The sequence below is a fragment of the Anser anser genome (genome assembly GCF_964211835.1).
Source record: "Anser anser genome assembly, chromosome: 17".
NCBI lineage: Eukaryota > Metazoa > Chordata > Aves > Anseriformes > Anatidae > Anser > Anser anser.
This window is the reverse complement of record NC_139738.1, coordinates 8,416,403-8,434,049: the sequence shown is the minus strand read 5'-3', so window position 1 is coordinate 8,434,049 and position 17,647 is coordinate 8,416,403.

The following is a 17,647-nucleotide window of genomic DNA, read 5'->3' as shown; positions in this document are numbered from 1 at the left end:
GAGGCAGCTCAGCTCCAGGCTCAGCGCTTGCTGCCGAAGCCTGGCCCTCCCCAGGGCAGGGGATACGAAGACGTCTCTGTTGGTACAAGGCACCTGCTGATGCCCCAAAATCACCCGTGATGGCTGGGAGACTTAAAAGCAGGAAAAAAACCCGTGCTTTGAACTTTTTCCCCATTTCTGAACTAGCTGCTTGGCAGAAAAGAGCTGAAAAACCCACAGAGGGTGACAAAAACATTGAGTATTTTCTTCGCTCCAAGACTGCTCAGAGGAGTTATACTTTGCTGGGTCCACAGCCAGATGCTCATCTTTGACATAGGGATTTAGCCAAAAATTATCCACATTGATCCCTGTTTATCAGTGCTGGCATCCTGATACGTTTGCTCTGCCCAGAGCAAGGAGCATCCCCTATTTTTTCCCTGTCTGCTCCATTTGACTCCCATCCTTCCCTACATGTTGGGGCTCTGTTTCCAACCCCTGCTCCTCACCACGGGCTGCAAAAATCACAAACACAGCTTAAATCACCTCAGAGTTCGCTTGGGTGTTGGGATGGACCCAAAGCGTTAGGCACCTTCGGGGGGTTTTGAGGCTGGGCTTTGCTATTTTTACGCTTCTTTCCCACACTGCAAATTCAACGTATGGAATTTGTGCCTGTTCAAACGAGGGTCGGCTGGAATGGATGCAGTCTTTTTTTTTTTTTTATGTTAGAGACTGCACATTTCTCCCGCTGGTGCAAAGGGCTGGAAAATACAAAGCGACAGCTCCGCCGGCCGAGCGCCCCGGCAGCCTGTGCCCTGGCCTCCTTCCGACCTGTTGAGCTGAAATAATTTGCAGGGCTTTTGTCAGACAGCTGAAGTTACCCGGTTTGTTGTGGTCTTATTGTTGCTGAGATATAAAATGCAGAGGAAAGGCGAAGAGAGCTGAAACCGGAGGCGAAATGATGCATTTGGGCTTTCCGTATCTCCAGGGCTTGCGTTACCCAGCATTATAGAGGTGTGGCCTTGTGCAGCCTAGGTTGTGTGCTGGAGCATGTTGGAAGTGAGCTGAATTTAGGGCAAATTTGGATTTTCAGGCAGGCTTGGCCCCATGTTTGGCACTGCCCTGTGTCACCTGGGCTGTGCTTACCCCCGTCTCCTCTCCGGCAGCCCGCCCCACACGCTTGGGTCTGAGCACCTCAGTGCCCCTGCGCCAGTCCCTCTCTGCTTTCTGTGGACCAGGGGACCCCAAACTGGCCACATGGAAAGGCTTTGATGGCACCACACCAAGGGACAAACGCCTCCCCTTGACTGGCAGTGCTCCTGACACCAAGCAGCACTGGAAATACCATCTTGCTCCCCAAGAAGAGAGCCGTCACCATGGCCAGAGGAGGAAGCACAGAGCCTGGCTGCAGTGTCAGCCTCTCCTGCCCCCTGCTCCTTGCCCCCCGAGCAGCGAGGCTTGCTCAGCCCCACCACATTCACATTTGTGCTGGGAGAGCGCAGGAACCCCAGGCTCCTTCAAAAGGAAGCAAAATCGCCATTTCAAAGGGAAGGAAGAGGAAGAAGCCAAGTGGTGCACAAATAATCACCACCAGGGAGAGCAAAGCGGGAGGATGTGAGCCCTGTGGAAGTGGTGGTGGGAATGGGGCTGCTCTCCTCGGACCAGTCGTGCCTGGGACTGTGCCCCCGACCCACCGCGCTCCTGAAGCTCCCGGTGCTGGACATCAGAGCCTGGAAAGCAGGAGCCGGCGTTTGCCATCACGGTCGTTTTGGGAGGGCTAAGCTGCATGCAAAGCCAGAGGGAGCTTTGCATCAGGAGCACCGCAGCTTTGCATGCCCCTGGGTCCCGTATCCGGGAGGCGCTGGGCCGTGCCGCAGGGCCCTTTGGCCCAAATGATTTTAATATCAGCAGGAAATCAAAGTCGGGGCAGAAAGGCGGCTGGACATGGCTTGGCACCGGCCAAAGCGAGGAAGCAGAGGGTGGGGGCTCCTGTAACCAGATTACGGCCTTGCCCTTAATGCCGGGGAACGGCAGTGCTAAGCCCCAGGGACGGCAGCAGGTTGGCCGTGGCAGAGACGGACGGGGAGCTGCCAGGGAAATACCACGGCCCCCCAGTGTATTAACGCGGCCACGGCCAGGGGGGCACGAGCACGCAGGCGGCGGCGTGGCAGGGACCCCGGGAGGGCTCCAAGCCATCGGCTGGGGATGGAGGGGGCGGCATGGCCTGTGCTGGGGTCTGCGGAGCCCCCAGCCACGTCCCCGCTCCCTCCCATGCTGGGGGACGTAAGGGGAACATTGGAGCACCACGGGCACCGCGAAGGCTGGTGCCTTGTAGGGCAGGGCTCACGCCTGTGGCCGTATCGCTTTGGGATCGGATGCATATAGGTGTCTGCAGTGGGGGGTGCAGCAGCCGTGTGGAACACCTGGCTTGTTTTGCCCTAAAATTGCATTACATGCCCCAAAAACAATAGAAAATCCAGCTGTGTACAGCTGTGGGATGTGGTCACCTGCTTGCAGGCACGGGACGCCATGAAAACGCAACGCCCGCTCCTGCGAGCCCTTGCTGCAAAGATGCAAACTGCACAGAGACACTCCAAAATTATTTTTAAAAATGAGAAAATAAAGTAGATTTATTTCCTCTCCTCAGGAAAGGAGGAGTGGGCTTGGACAGGGGGACTTTTTCACACTGCCCAACACTTTTTCCCCCATTTCTTCTGTGCTGGAACGGGAAAAAAAAAACACCATGGCATAGTTTTCTCCCAGTGGAAAAGGAAGAGGGCAGAGCAGTTCCAGGACACAAGTCATTCAGTGAAACAAAGTGAATTTTTCCACCTTGGCTTTATCACTTCACCTGTTGACAAATATTTGAGCAGAGTGGCCACTTTTTTGTTTTTCCCAGGGCTTTGCCCAGGTGGAAGTGTTACTGGAGGAAGGACAGGCCTGACGCCCCCTCACCACCCTGATCTCCCAAAGTGTGCTGGAGCCTGAATGCGCACATATGGCAGAGCAGAGCTGCATTTCCAGCTAATTACGTCCTCGCCGTGCCGATACCGGTGTTAACGACCAGCCTCGGCTGACCTAAGCCCAGCTTACGTCCCAAATCCACTGTTTACCTTCTGTAATTGGAGATAAGAGGCTGAATCCGGATCCGCTCCTGCCAGCCCAGGTGATGCCGAGCCTGGCCCGCTGCCACGTTAAATAACCCGCGACGATCTCCCCGCACTTGTTTTCCTCGCCGGCTGGCCCAAGCTCCTCCTGAGGGAGCCGGCGGCCGGGGGGGCTGCAGGGGCCTGGGAATGGCTGCGGGGAGCAGATCCCAGCGGTGGGATTTTGGTGTCTTCGCTGGAGCCAGGCTCTTGGTGTGCAAACATTTTCGATGCTACGGTGCCCAGAGAACTATTTATTATTTAGATGCATCGGGTTTTACATAGGCAAAAGTGTGGTAGGGGCCGGAGGGGTGTTTTCAGCCAGGGCAGGGAGCTGGCCCTGGCTCTGAGCAGCCCAAGATCCCTCCTGCAGCCCCAAATCACCCCAGGTGCGGGCTGGACGCCCCCCTGTGCTCGGGGGATGTGTTGTACAGCTCCCTGCTCCATGTAACACCAGGATGGCCAAGCCACGTCAAGAAGCCCCTCAAAATGTCCCCCTTCATTCCTCATCATGTACTTCCGACAGCAGCATCACTTTGTCTCTGCTCCAGCAATTGCTGGCTTACAGATTTGGGTGATTTTTCCAGCAAAACACCAACTGCAAGCCCCAGGAGCTGCCCAGGAGCTGGGCAAGGAGCTGCGGAGCTGCCAACCCCACACAGCCACATCCTGCACACCTCCAGCGCCCAGCACACCCAGCCTTGGGGACCAAGCACTTAGCTGATATTATGATGCCTTAAATGACCAAAATGTAGATTTGGTGGCAAACCTGGTTCCTGCAGCCCCAGGAGAGGTGGGGTGGAGGAGCAGCGACCCAGGAGCTCGGCTCTGCTGCCCTGGGTTTGCTGGGATTGGGGTATGCAGTGTGTTATGCGGGACAGGGGGCTCAGGGAGCATCAATTTGCTACTTTCTGCATGCACAGAGGCTTTTTGGGGACAGTGGCCACCTATCTGCAGGAAAAGCCACAGCTGCATTTGCTCCAGCTGGCACTAGGTGTTCTTAGCTTTCAGTCTAGCTTACTATTTCCAGCCTTACCTTCTCCCCCTTGGCTTGCAGTGGACAAAAACCCCAGCACCTCCCATGCCTGGGGTTCATCTTCGGGCATTTCCCAGCCCAAAATAGGGGCGTTTGGGGCCAAAATCCCACGGGCACTGCCAGGCACGCGTCACCCTCCTGGCTACCTGTGTGGCTCACCGTGTGCAGGCGCTGCGGGAAGCAAGCGGCCGAGCGCTGAAGCACGCTTGTCCCTGCAGTGTAAATAAATCGAGGGCTATCTTGCTGCAGGGGGTCTATTTTTCCTGCGTTGCCTCCTACTCCTTTGCTTGATTTGGCCGGTGTTTCTGGCTGGGGTAGCAAACCTGGATGGCTGCACCGGTCTCTACTGGTGATAACATCTCTGCTTTTTGAGTGTTAGGGAAAAAAAATAAAGAAAGAAAAAAAAACACTTTTCTCGAGGGGCGGGCTCCCCAGGAGGCTTAGAATCCATGCGAGAGGCTCCCAGGCGCCTGCCCCCGGATGACTGTACCAGTGTGAGCAGCTGCGGGGCTGGATATATATATATGGAGATATATATCTCTATATATATAGATATAGATATATAATTCTTTCAGAGGATGGTCCTCTCCCACTCTGCAAAGGCAAATCAGGGACTCTCATAGCCAAAAACATCATCGGGTCCTACTGGAAACAGGGAAAAGCTTGAAACCCATGTGAAACCCCAGTGGTAGAGCAGCCTCATCAAAAGAGAAGAGCCAGAACTATATAATGCAGATAGATAAAGGATTTATTTTATGTTGTTTGCTTTACTTTGTCCTCAATCTGAGCAAAACAATGGGAAACGGAGATGTAGCACCGAGACCAGGCTGTGCTGGTGGTGGCCAATGGGATACGGTAATGAAAGGGGTGGAAAAGCTGGAAATCAGGGCCAGAGATAAGCCAGTAAGTTCAGGAAAGCCCCAGGGCAAAGTGAAAAAGCAAGGGGACAGCGAGCATGCATGGCATTAACTACAGGTACATTTTCTTCCTGGTATCACCACGGCTGTAGTTTTGCCCCAAGATGGGGAAAGAGCAAAGCCCACGGTGCCCGTCTGGGCAAATCCCTGCCAACACACTCACTCGGGTTTGCCAGTGACTCACTGCTCATCGAACTCCATCCTGGACGTTCGTAACCTTTGCTAAGCCACGTTTACACAGCGTTTGTGGATAAGCAGGAAAACCCCTCCCAGGAGCAAGATGGTGGGAGCCAAATGCAATGTTGGGATGAAGCACCCCCTGCCCTGTGCACTCAGATTTGTTGGTACCCTTGATTTTTGTGGGGTTGTGAAGGGTGAATACATTTTAGAGCAGGACCAAGGTTGTTGCATAACTACATTACAGATGGTTGCAGCAGCATCCTTCTAGGGGTGGCTGGGAGAAAAATGGAGCTGGTGGTTAATTTTCCAATAAAATATAGGTTCAGGGAATAAAAGAGGCAAAAAAAAAAAAAAAAAAGAGGGAGAAAATCTGTAGGAAATGCTTGCAAAGTACCTGAAGTTGGGCTGGATCAATGGTGAACGACTGCCCCGGCCCCAGCGCATCTCCTGCACTGACCTGGGGGAGGAGATGCTATAGAAGCTGGGAGCCACCTCGCCAGTTCCAGAGGCCCCAGAAAATCAGTATAATAAATGATCCAGGGGTTGGGGTGTTTTCTAGCCTAGGAAGTTTTGCTATTTTGTCTTTATCCCATAAATCTGGGGAAAGCCATCACTGTCAGCACGAGCTGCAGTTAGTTTATGGCCCAGCTGGTGCATGCAGCAATCAGTCAATCAGTCGTTAGTAAATAAACTGACCGTGTATTAACCCTCTTGAAACGTGGAGAAGCAGAGCTTTAGTCTCAGTGCCGAATTACAGCTGTTTCAGAGCGCTCTGACCCAAATCTGGCAGCCAGCCAGGCTAACGGAGAGCCCATTTGTGTGCTCATTCCTCATCAAGCAAGGGCCACGGCGGGATCTCCCTGAGTTTTGCACTGGACTAAAGGCCTGGCATGAAGCAATTTTTTTTTCAATCAGCAGGGACCGGCTTCCTCTAGCTGTAATGCACACACACAAAAGCAGTTGAAAGTAGCATCAAATCCCTTCCAAAATAGTAAAAGAGTGAATGCTTTCCTCGATTTATAGCGGATTTACCCTCACTGGCATGTTTAGGTTTCCCAGCAGAAATGCAAGTGCTTTCCAAAGTAATCTGGATTTGGAGGGTCACGGTTTTCCCTGGGGGTAGAAATTGGCATGGGGTAGTCTCTGCCCTGCTCCAATGCCCAGCATGCAGGAAGGTGCCTCGGCTCACAGCCTGGCAAGCAGAGAAGACGGATGGACAGATATTAAGCTGCCCAACATTGGGCTTAAATGAGAGCTGGGATGTGGCAAGGGTGGGGGAACACCTGGAGAAGTGAGACCGGTCCAGGGTGAGAGGAGCAATCCATGGCAAGCCCACTGCACACTGCTGTGGGTCAGCCCTGGTAGAGAGCTCAGCACCACCCAGCTGCTTGCTCCTGGCCCCAAGCAAGAGGAAAGGAAGGGAAACAGCAAGAAAACTGTGGCTTGGGACAAACGTGTCAGAAGTTAAGGGGAAGGAGAGGAGAGGAGAGGAGAGGAGAGGAGAGGAGAGGAGAGGAGAGGAGAGGAGAGGAGAGGAGAGGAGAGGAAAAAGAAAAAAGGATACAAAGGCAAGCACTCATCACCTCTCACAGGTAGACCGATGCCCAGCAAGTTCCCAAGTAAAAGATGGCCGACATCCCCAAAAACGCTCTTTTTCTCCCTTTTTTTCGCTCTGTTCCCCGAATGATTTGGTCACACACCTCAAGCACAGCACCACGCAGGCTGCTAGGAAAACAGCCAACTCCATCCTGGGCAGGCCCAGTACAATCTGCTTCCCTTATTCCATACCATTTACATCATGTCTACATCCTACACTGTCCAATACATCCTCACTAACCACCACCCCTCTTGGTGCCCTTTGATAAAAACACAGATATATTCCTTTAGTCTGAGGGTCACTCCTGTATGACGCCCATAAAACGTCCACGGAGTTCAGCCAGTCCCTGGCTTGGGTTCTGTCTGTGCTGGTGGCTGCTCAGGACAGAAGCAGTGTTTTGTGTTGTGATGAGTTACTGGATGTCAAAACCAGCCCCTGTCGGGTCACTGCTGCACCTGCCTGGCTTTCTGAGAGGATCATTTTACTGGGGTTTGGGTGATTCCTGCCATACTACTTCCTCCAATATACAACAAAAATCATGGGCTATTTTCCCCCAGGGTTTACTCTCCTTGAGGTACATATTGCATTTCCCCATCTTCCTGCATTACCCCCCAGTCCTTGAGCAAAAGCATCCCACAAACAGGTTTCCCTCTTCCTGAGGGAGGAACAACCCTTGCTGTCCCAAACCCATTCCCTAGGTGCACTGCAGGAACTTTATCTCTGACAATACACACGGGTTTTGTTTGGGCAGGGCCAGGTTGGTTATCTGATCTTCTGCTATTAGCCAGCCAAGTGGCTTCGGCATATTTGCATCTCACTGCTTATATGACCCAACACCCATCACCTTCAGGATAGTTTTTAACAGCCGATGGTATCATTCGGTCTTTCCGGAGGCTAGTGCGTGATAGGGAACACGGTGCACCCCATCAGTGCTGGGCTCCAGGTGCTTACGAGGTTATTTCAGAAATGAGTCCTGTTGTCTGGTTCAGTTCTTTCTTGGGGTGCTGTGTTGCCCCCCAAATGTGCTTTTCGAGGCACAGGATGGTGTTTCGGGTGGTGGTATGGGTTACAGACCATGTTTCCAACTACCCAGTTGTTACTTCCACCATGGTAAGCACTTGGCAGGTTCACTTGGCAGGTAATATAACGAATCTGCCAGGCCTCTCATGTGGATATCGCAGTCACCATCCTTTCTACCAGAGAGGCTCTACGCCCTTGATTACAACACGTTTCACACTCATGCATAACCTTTGCAATGGGTTCCGTGGTCAGGTCCAACCCTCGATCTCAAGCCCATCAGTACATCTCCTCTCTCCCCAGACGTCCCAATATTACATGGGCCCAACGAGCAATGACCAGCTCGATCTTATGTTCCCAGACCAGCTCTATCTGAACCACTTCAGTTTTTCCAGCCTCATCTATTTGCTCATTATCTTGGTGCTCTTTGGTGGCACAGCTCTTAGGCACATCAGCATCTACATAGCGGATTTTTAGTGAGGTTCTCCATGCAGACAGCAATGTCCTGCCAGAATCACAGAATCACTTAGGTTGGAAAAGACCTTTGAGATCATCCAACCATCCACCTAATACTGCGAGACCAGCATTAAACGACATCCCTAAGCACAACTCTTAAATACCTCCAGGGATAGCGACCCCGCCACCTGCCTGGGCAGCCCATTTCAATGCCTAACCACGCTTTCCATGAAGAAATTCTTCCTGATATCCAATCTAAATCGCCCCTGGCATGACTCGCGTCCTGTCACTTGCCACCTGAGAAAAGAGGCCGAGTAATGCAGCAGCCCCGATGGGTTTGGCTCTGCGCTGCCAGCTGGATCGCTTCCATTGCTGCAGCCACCCCTGCAGGGCATTTGCCACCATCCAGGAGCCAGTACAGAGATAAAGTGCTGGTCACTTTTCTCGTTCCACAGCTTCTAGGGCCAGTCGGATGGCTTTCCCCGCTGCAAATTGACTCGATTCACCTTCTCCTTCGGCAGTTTCCGCAACTCATGTGACTCTACACAGCAGCTTTCCAGTGTTTTCCCCCAATCTGACGGGACCCAGCAGTAACAGGGCATATTGCTTCTTGTTTTCTGGCAATTTAGTAGATAGTGGGGCCTCTGTCACGGGGCGCTTCCTCAGGCAATGCTCTGAGGTCTCTGCCTTCCACAAACACTTCCAGGATCACAGGGTGGCTGGGGCTCCCCATTTGGGCCCCTGGTGCAATCAGTGCTCCCCCCTTACACCACACGTCACGATTAGTAGAGGGGATCCTCTCTTTGAACAACCAGCCCTGCACAGGCAATCACAGAGCTCTGCTTCTGTACCAGCCCCTTCTGCAGCTGCTCACCCCCCCTCAGACACCACCGGCACCTCCTTTCCAGCTGGAGTGTAGCTCCTCAGTACCCCCAGCTCCAAACCCTTGAGGTCGACCTCGGGTCTCTGTTTCTTTCTGCCGGAGGCTCCAGGTGGGGCCACGCTCCCCAGCTGTGGTGTAAAGAATGTTTTTTACATCTTGTCCTGCCCAGAGTGCCCGGAGGGCTGCCACACAAACAATGTTCCCTTTGGTCTCTTCAAAGACTTGCTGCTGCTCAGGGCACCACTTAAACAGTTCTTCTTTCAGGTGACCTGATAGGGAGGACTTACAAGTTGACTGTGACCTGGAAACAGCATCCTCCAGAACCCCACAATGCCTAGGAAGGTTTGGGTTTCCTTTTTGTTCACTGGTGGGGACACGGCTGTTATTTTATTAATCACATCTGTTGGGATGTGACAACTCCCATCTTGATTGTCCTCTGCCTCCACCTGGCTGGAGGCAGGGCCCCCTCCTCCTGATCAGAGCATCCATTACCCGGCTCTTCTAACTGCAAACCAGAAATCTTCCGCCCGGGGCAGGCGAAATCTTCCTGCCTGTCCAGCAGCTCGGCCATTGTTTAGCCTTATGAACAATTACCCAAATCAGACTCACAACGCACACCAGTACAAACAGTCTGAAGGCATCTGAGGCACTGAGAGGCTGTTAAAGGCTGCAAAGCCCCCTCCCGGAGGAGAGGCAGGGCTGGGTGGGCAGCGGGGTCGGCTGGTGACAGGCCCAGCGCATAAGCCCCGAGGAAGGCAGCCAGCAGCGCCAAGGCTGGCTGGAGGACGGTAACGAGTGGTGCACCCCAGGGACCAATACTGCGTCCCATCCTGTTTAACGTCTTCATTAACGATCTGGACGGTGGGGCAGAGTTTGCAGATGACACAGAACCGGGGGGAGCAGCGGATACACCAGGAGGTGGTGCTGCCATCCAGAGGGACCCGGGCAGGCTGGGGAAATGGGCCGCAGGAACCTCCTGAAGTTCAACCAGGAGACGAAGCTCAAGGACCTGCATCTGGGAACAACCCCAGCACCGGGACATGCTGGGACGCATCCCAGTGGACGCATCCCAGTGTGTCCCAGTGGACGGCAGCCTGGCAGGGAAGGACCTGGTGGGCCTGAAGGGTGCACGGAGGACGGAGCCGGGCCCTGTTCAGCAGTGCCCGGAGCCAGGACAAGGGGCGACGGGACAAACCGGAGCCCGGGCAGTCCCAGCCGAGCACCGGGGAGCCCTCCCGTGCTGCGCGGGTGTCGCAGCCCTGGCACAGGCTGCCCAGAGGGGCCGTGGAGCCTTCTCCTTGGAGAGCTTCTGCAGCCACCTGGGCACGGGCCTGGGCACCCCGCGGCAGGTGGCCCTGCTGGGGCCAGGACGAGATGGAGCCGGGGCGCCCCCAGCCCCTCTGTGCTTCTGTGGGTAGGTGGCATCCTTTCCTCCCTCCACAAAATGTTCCTCAGAGGAGAAAAGCGGAAAGGTGTAATTGCTGATTTTCTCCACGAGATGGTTCTCAGAGGACTGAAGCAGCAGACACGTAGGATCCAAATACCACATAGGGCTCAAGGCCAACGCTTTCATCATAGCTCTCCCAAATCAACACAATGCGATAAACAACAGAGCAAATGACAAACGTGGAAAACAGTCATTAACAATTCTGGGGGGTTGTTGCATAGAATCACAGAATATCCCAACTTGGAAGGGACCCACAAGGAACACCAAATCCAGCTCCTGGCTCCACACAGGGCCACCCAAAAATCAGACCCTGTGTCTGGTGGCATTGTCCAAACGATTCTTGAACTCTGGCAGGCTCGGTGCCATGACCATGTCCCTGGGGAGCCTGTCCCTGTGTCCGACCACCTCTTGGTGAAGAACCTTTTCCTGATATCCAGCCTGACCCTCTCCTGTCCCAGCTCCATGCTGTTCCCTCGGGTCCTGTCACTGTCACCAGAGAGAAGAGATCAGCACAGCAGGACGATCCCTTCCCTCACCAGCCAGCAATGCCATGCCTGAAGCACCCCAGGATATAGCCGGCCCTCCTGGCTGCCAGGACACGCTGCTTGCTCAGGTTCAACTTGCCTTTGACCAGAACCATCTGAACAGATTTGACCAGAACCACCCTTTCTGCAGGGCTGATCTCCAGCCTCTCGTTCCCCACCTGTACGTGTAGCCAGGGCTGCCCCTTTCCAGGTGCAGAATCCAGCGCTTGCTCTTGCTAACCTTCATGTGGATGGTGATTGCCCAGCCCTCTAATTTATCGAGATCTCTCGGTAAGGCCTCTCTAGCCTCAAGGGAATCAACAGCTTCTCCCAGTTTAGTATCATCTGCAAGCTTACGTAGCATGCATTTGAGTCCTACCTCCAGCTAATTTGCTAAAACATCAGAGGGAACTGGCCCTAAAACCGAGCCCTCCTTGCCCTTGTATGGCAAGAAAGGGATCCAGCACCGGAACAGAGGAGGAAACGCATACGTCAGCACCCAAAGTAAATACACACCAGCACCACGACGCACAGGAGCCAATCCGGGAACAACGCCCCCAGCCAGGTACAACAGCCCCAAGCGCGATCTGACACGCTCCGAACAAACCCACTGTGATCGCACACCCTTCGAGCCCCACATTGGGCAACAAAAGAGACGCTTGGGGATCAGCCCTGGTAGAGAGCTCGGCACCACCCAGGCCACGGCTCTGTTCTCGGTGCAGCATGGTCACACGCCACGAGCACAGCACCGCACGATCTGCCAGGAAGAGAGTAAACTCCGTCCTGGGCAGGACCAGTACGTGAGCCCATTGCAAGCTGGTTGCAAGCCCATTGCAAGCCCCTTGCAATTTTATCAGGAGCCCATTGCACACCTGTTACAATCTCATTGCAAGCCTGTTGCAAGCTTATCGTCAGCCTATTAGAAGCCCCTTGCTAGCCCCTTTCAGGTGCACTGCAAGCCCCCTGCTAGCCCATCGCACCCTCAGCACAGAGGCAAGGGGGGAGGCTGGGAAGCGAGGCTCGGAGCCAGGATCAAAGAAACCACGACGTGCGCAGGGAGAGGCTCAGGCGTCCCCGGACCGAATTTCCCAGCCTGGGCTCCCCTCCCTTCTGGTTCAAGTTACTTGGAGGCTGTGGGGCCTCGTTGATCCCAGGAAGGAGCCTCGCTGCCAGGCCTCCTCGGCGCAGCCCCATGCAGACATCGCACCTTCAGGGCCCCGCGCTGCGGGGGCTTCCCACCCCCTGCCTTCAGCCAGCCCTTTAATCCACCGCTTTTGCAGCTGGTTTTCCTTAAACCACTGAAAGCAAAGCTAAGGGCACAGGGGTGAGAGGCAGCGGCGGCTGACGCAGAGCTCTTCCCAGGGTGACTTGAAGCAAAACCTCTCCCTGGATGGCCCGAAACGAGAGACATCCCTGGGAGACGTCACCAGCTGGAGGCAACGGGAGGAAGGCATACCTTTCTGGAGCCTCCAGACATCAGCTGTATTGGACAGCTAAAGCCTCATTGCTCTTGGGAAGAGCTTTATTAAAAGCCTGGCTCGCACACAGCCGCAGATGCTTGCAGAGATGCAATTTGGATCGATCTGCAGCGAGGCTGGGTGCTCTTTCCCCAGGTGAGCAGGCTCCAGCCGCAAAACACGGGCGATCGTCCCAGCCCAGAGAGCTGGGAGCATCACAGGGATGTTCAGAAACACCTGGTGGCCGATGAGGATTCGAGCTCTTTGATGGGTTTGCAGTGCCAGAGCACCCTCAATGCCCACCCTGCTTTCCAGGTGGATGTTCAAAAATCAGGACCAGGGATCTGGCTTCCTGAGACTTGCTAAATTGTTTTGCCTGCAGTCAAAACATCGAGACACTTAACACTTATTGATAGAGGCCCAAAACATCGAGGAGACACTTAGCACTTACTGATACAGGCTATTGCAAGCTCATTGAAGGCCCATTGCAAATCCATTGCAAATCCATTGCAAACCCATTGCAAGCCTGTTGCAAACCCATTGCAAGGGTGGGTTGCTATCAGTTCCCTATATCCCATCCTGTTGCACCCAAGCCCCCAGCTCGTCTGCATCATCTGTTGAATTAACTTTAGTTAAACCTTTTATTTTTTTTAACAGCCAGGCTGATGTTGTGGGGGATTGGTGCCCCGAGGCACGAGACCCAGCCTTTCTCCCCTCGAGCCTCACCCAGGGGATTGAGCCTGCCCAAGGGGCACGGACCAGCCCAGGGCCTTGCCAGGAATTTGTTAAATCCAAAGTAATTAAAAAAAAAAAGGAGGGGGGTGGTGATAAGAAGAGGGCAGAGCAGAGGAATTAAGTTGCCTTTTCACAGCCCAGCTGTGCTCCCACTGCCAGATGCTGGAAAAACGATGGGTGTCCAAAAGCCAAAAGAGAAAATAAAATCTCTTCTTTTCCCCTTCCCGCCTGCAGAGCCCCTGGGCTGGCCAGGGCCTTATCCCATCACTCCCAACCCCGCCGGCTCAGCAGAGCCCACCGACAGCCTCGCTGGGCCTCTCGGCCTCATTAGGGCTCATTAACAAAGCGTCAGTCTCCCTGCGGACACGGGGGCTGCTGTCCCGAGCTGTCAGTGCCCATCAGGAGCCGGGTCCCGTGGGCTGGGAACGGGACGGGGCTGGGAGGATCAAAGGCAACGGGTGTCCGGCTCCAGCCGGGCAGAATAATTTAATAGAGAGGCTTACCCGGCTTTTTCACAAGGTTTTTTTTTTTTTTCTATTACCTTTTTTTCTCTTTGCTATTACCAGTGTCGATTCTGCCTGTGAAACCTTCGCTGCAGCCCCTCTGCCGGCCCCTCCACCCTCTCCTTTCTCCCCACCACTGCACCCCTGTCCCCAGTGCTGCAATTTGGGGAATTCTTGTTCAAGTGCTTTCAGGATAGTTCTGCTTAAGTACAGGCTCAAACTCTGTCTGGGAAGGCTTATTATTTTTTAGGAAAAAAAAAATCTGACCATACTGAAATCTCTTCTCCGGTGTATTTTGTCCAGACGGTGCTGGAAGAATCAGGGAGAACGGGGTCACTGGTTTCACAGAGTTAGAAAATCTGTGCTAGGACAGTTTTCTCAGGGTGTTCAGGTCCCAGAAATGAAAACCCCTCACTCCTGTAAACTCATCGGTGCTTGTGCTGCTGCTGGGGCCCTCGCTGGGGCGTATCGTACGATGCAGCGCCCTGGGAGCAATGCTAAATGTATCGATGCTAAATGCACCGGCGCTAAATGCCCCACTGATGCTGAATGCCCCGGCATGCACAAGGGCACAGAAACGTCCCCAGGAGCACCGGGCTCGCCCTGCCTTGACGTGCTGGAGGAAACTCCCATTGCACCAGCCCGGTGCAATGTGATTTCTGCCACCTCGCTGCACAGCCGGGCAGCTCATGGGGTCAGGGCACATCGGCCAAACCGAGAGCACCGGCTCCCTTCCGGGGTCAGGACCCCCGTCCCCCCTCCACTACAAAGTCCCACCGCCGTCCTCTGCCACCCCTAACCCTCCTGAACAAAGGGAGCTTCCAAACGCACTGGCACGATTTAAATAAGACCCGGTGGGATCGAGGGAGGCGATGTGGGGGGTTCCTGGCGCTGGGATCCCCAGCCGAAAGGCAGGGCACAAATCCGAGCTGCTCGCTCCTATTTGGGCTGGTGGGTATGCAAGGAGGAGACGGGGCAGTTCTTAAGGCTGGTAAATTAAGGGTGTAATGGCAGGGAGATTAACGAGCCCCTCTGAGACAGGCCGGCACGGCCAGACATGGCGTGGTTTGGGACAGACAGACAGACGGACGGATGGACCGGTGGCTGGAGAGGGGCTGGAGCTGACACCAAGCGGATGGAAGCTGAAATTTCTGCTCGGTGAGAGGAAACAGGAGGCTCGAGGTAAAAACAGGGGGATTGCAAGAAAACCTCCCCCGCTGGCAACAGCGCTCATGACCCACTTAAGTTTTATAAAAAAAGAAAAAAAAAGGAAAAAAATGCAAGTTTTGGCCACGCAGAGCCCTGAAGACGAGCTCTCCTCTCCTGCAGCCTGTCCTTGCAGATGTTTCATCCACGTGTTGAGCTGGAGCACCCCAAAAAAGGAGCCGGGGGGGATTTTATCGCCGCCCGGCCCCGCTGAGCCCCTTCAGTGCCAAACTCCCCAAGGGCTCCAGAAGCCAGGGGGGTTTCCGGCTCTTCCAGCCCCCCCGCTGGCATCCAGAACAAGCCGGGGACAGAGGCGTAGGCACGAGGCGAGCTGCGTCACCGGGTGATTTCCTTTGGAAAAATACCTGAATTCACGGCAAAAAATAAAAAAATAAAACAACCCCCCAGAGGCAACTCGGCAGCTTGCATAACCCGCCCGGCCCCTTTCCTTGCGTTCCTGCCCTGCCCTGGAGCCCTTCCAGCGGGCGCCGTGCGCGGCCAAGGGCTTTGCAGGGGGGCGATGCTTTGGGGGTGATGGTGCTCTGGGGATGCTGCTGGCAACTGCTGCGACCCTCGGGGAGGAAGGATTTGGGAGCAGTTTGCTCCGAAAAAGGGGTCAGGCAAAATGCAAGCCCTGGGAAGGGCGGTCACCCCTGTGCCACGTCCCAGGAGGACGCGACGGGCGGGCGCGAGTCAACCCAAGGGGCTTTGGGACCTCCGTGGCACCAGAGGGCAGGGGCAGAGCCCCCTTACACCCCCCGGGGACGTGAATCGGGGTCCCGGTGGCACCGTGAGCCCACCCGGGCAGCGCGGGGCCCGCAGGTAGGCGGATGTGAGCCAGCTCCGTCCCCGGGCCTCGCTCCCACCAGGAAATATCCGGCCCCATTGTTCGCGGGGATGCGCTGCGTCCGCGCTTTGTTCCCCGGCGCCCACCCGCTCCTCGTTATCCGCACAAATATTTGTGCCCGCCGGGCCCACGCGCGGGGCGGCCGGGCCACACCTCGCCGAGCCCCCCCCCCGAGATTTGGGGCCAAACGCAGCATTTTTTTTTATTATTATTTTTTTAAATATATATATATTTTTTTTAACATCCCCTTGCGGCTGGAGGGAAATTTCCTCCTGGAAACCCAGCCCTCCGTGTGTTTGGAGGCTGAATGGCCACCCCGCTGGGTGGAAACAATGAGGATTTCTGCTTAAAAGCTTTTCCTGCCCGGCTCCCCGGTGCGAGCACGGGAAGAGCGTGGCGGGAGCGCGGTGCCGGTGGCCGTGCCGCGGGTGCGACGTCGGCACGCGGGGCCCAGCCCGGTCCCAGCTGGCTCCTGCACCCCGGGGCCCGAGGGATGCCGGCCTTGCACGGGGCCCATCGCCGTGACCCCAAAACGTGGAGGTGAAGCCGTCGCCCTTTTTGGGTCGAAAAGCGCCCGGTTTGGGCCACCGGCTGCTACGAAGCTGTTTGCCGTGCGGGTGCTCGTGGGTCCCGGAGGGCCGGCGGGGGGCTGCGCCCATGGGTGCTCCCCGCTGCTGGGCGCTGCCTGCGCGGGGAAGGGGGCAAAAAAAAAAAAGGGGGGGGGGGGAAATGGAGAAAAAGGGAGAAAGGCTCCTTGTGCAGGGCCCGCAGGCACCGCATCGCAGGGCGGGCATCGCCCCCTCGTGGCGGCTGCACCGAAGCCCGGCTGGGGGGGTCCCGGCACCCGGCGGCTGCTCCGTGCCGGGTGGGAGCCCCCGCGCCCCGTGCAGCCCCCCGAGAGCCCCAAAGCCGCAAGTCCCCGCTGCAAAGCCTGGGGCCCCTCGTGCAAACGCTCGAGCCCCAGGGGCAGAACAGAGCCCCCCCCCCCCCCCCGCAAATCCGTGTGTCCCCTCTGCAAACCTCCCCCCCCCCCCCCGTGCACGCCGTTGCAGACCCGGGAGTGCCGTGCACGAAGCCTCGCGCCCCGTTGCACACCCAGGAGCCCCCGGATGTGCCGCTGTAATTAGCCCGCGGCGATTAGCCGCAATTAGCCGCTAGGCTGCTGCTCGAGCGAGCTCCTGCAGCGACCAAGGGCGCGTGGGGGGGGGGGGGGGGGCGTGGGGGATCCCTTCGGACCTGGCGTGTCCCGGGCCCGCCGTGTGCGCCCCGGTTCTGCGGGATTGCTGCGCGCACCCCGGTTTTGCACGCTTGGCGATCGCATCCCAGTTTTGCACGCTTGCTGCTTGCCCCCCGTTTTTGCAAGCTTGCACCCCGGTTTTGCCCGCTTGCTCATGGCATCCCGGTTTTGCGCTCTTGCTGTTTGCAGCCCGGTTTTGCCCACTCGACGATTGCATCCCAGTTTTGCACGCTTGCCACGTGCACCCCGTTTCTGCAGGTTTGCCGCTTGCAGCCCGTTTTTGCACGCTTCCTGCCTGCTCCCCACTTTTGCACACTTGCTGCTCGCTCCCCGCTTTTGCACGCTTGCCGCTCGCACCCCGGTTTCGCAGGGCTGCCCCCCGCTTTTGCACACTTGCCGTTTGCACCCCACTTTTGCACACTCGCCCCATGCCCCCCGGTTTTGCACGCTTGCCCCCCGGTTCCGCCCCCCGCTCCCAGCCTC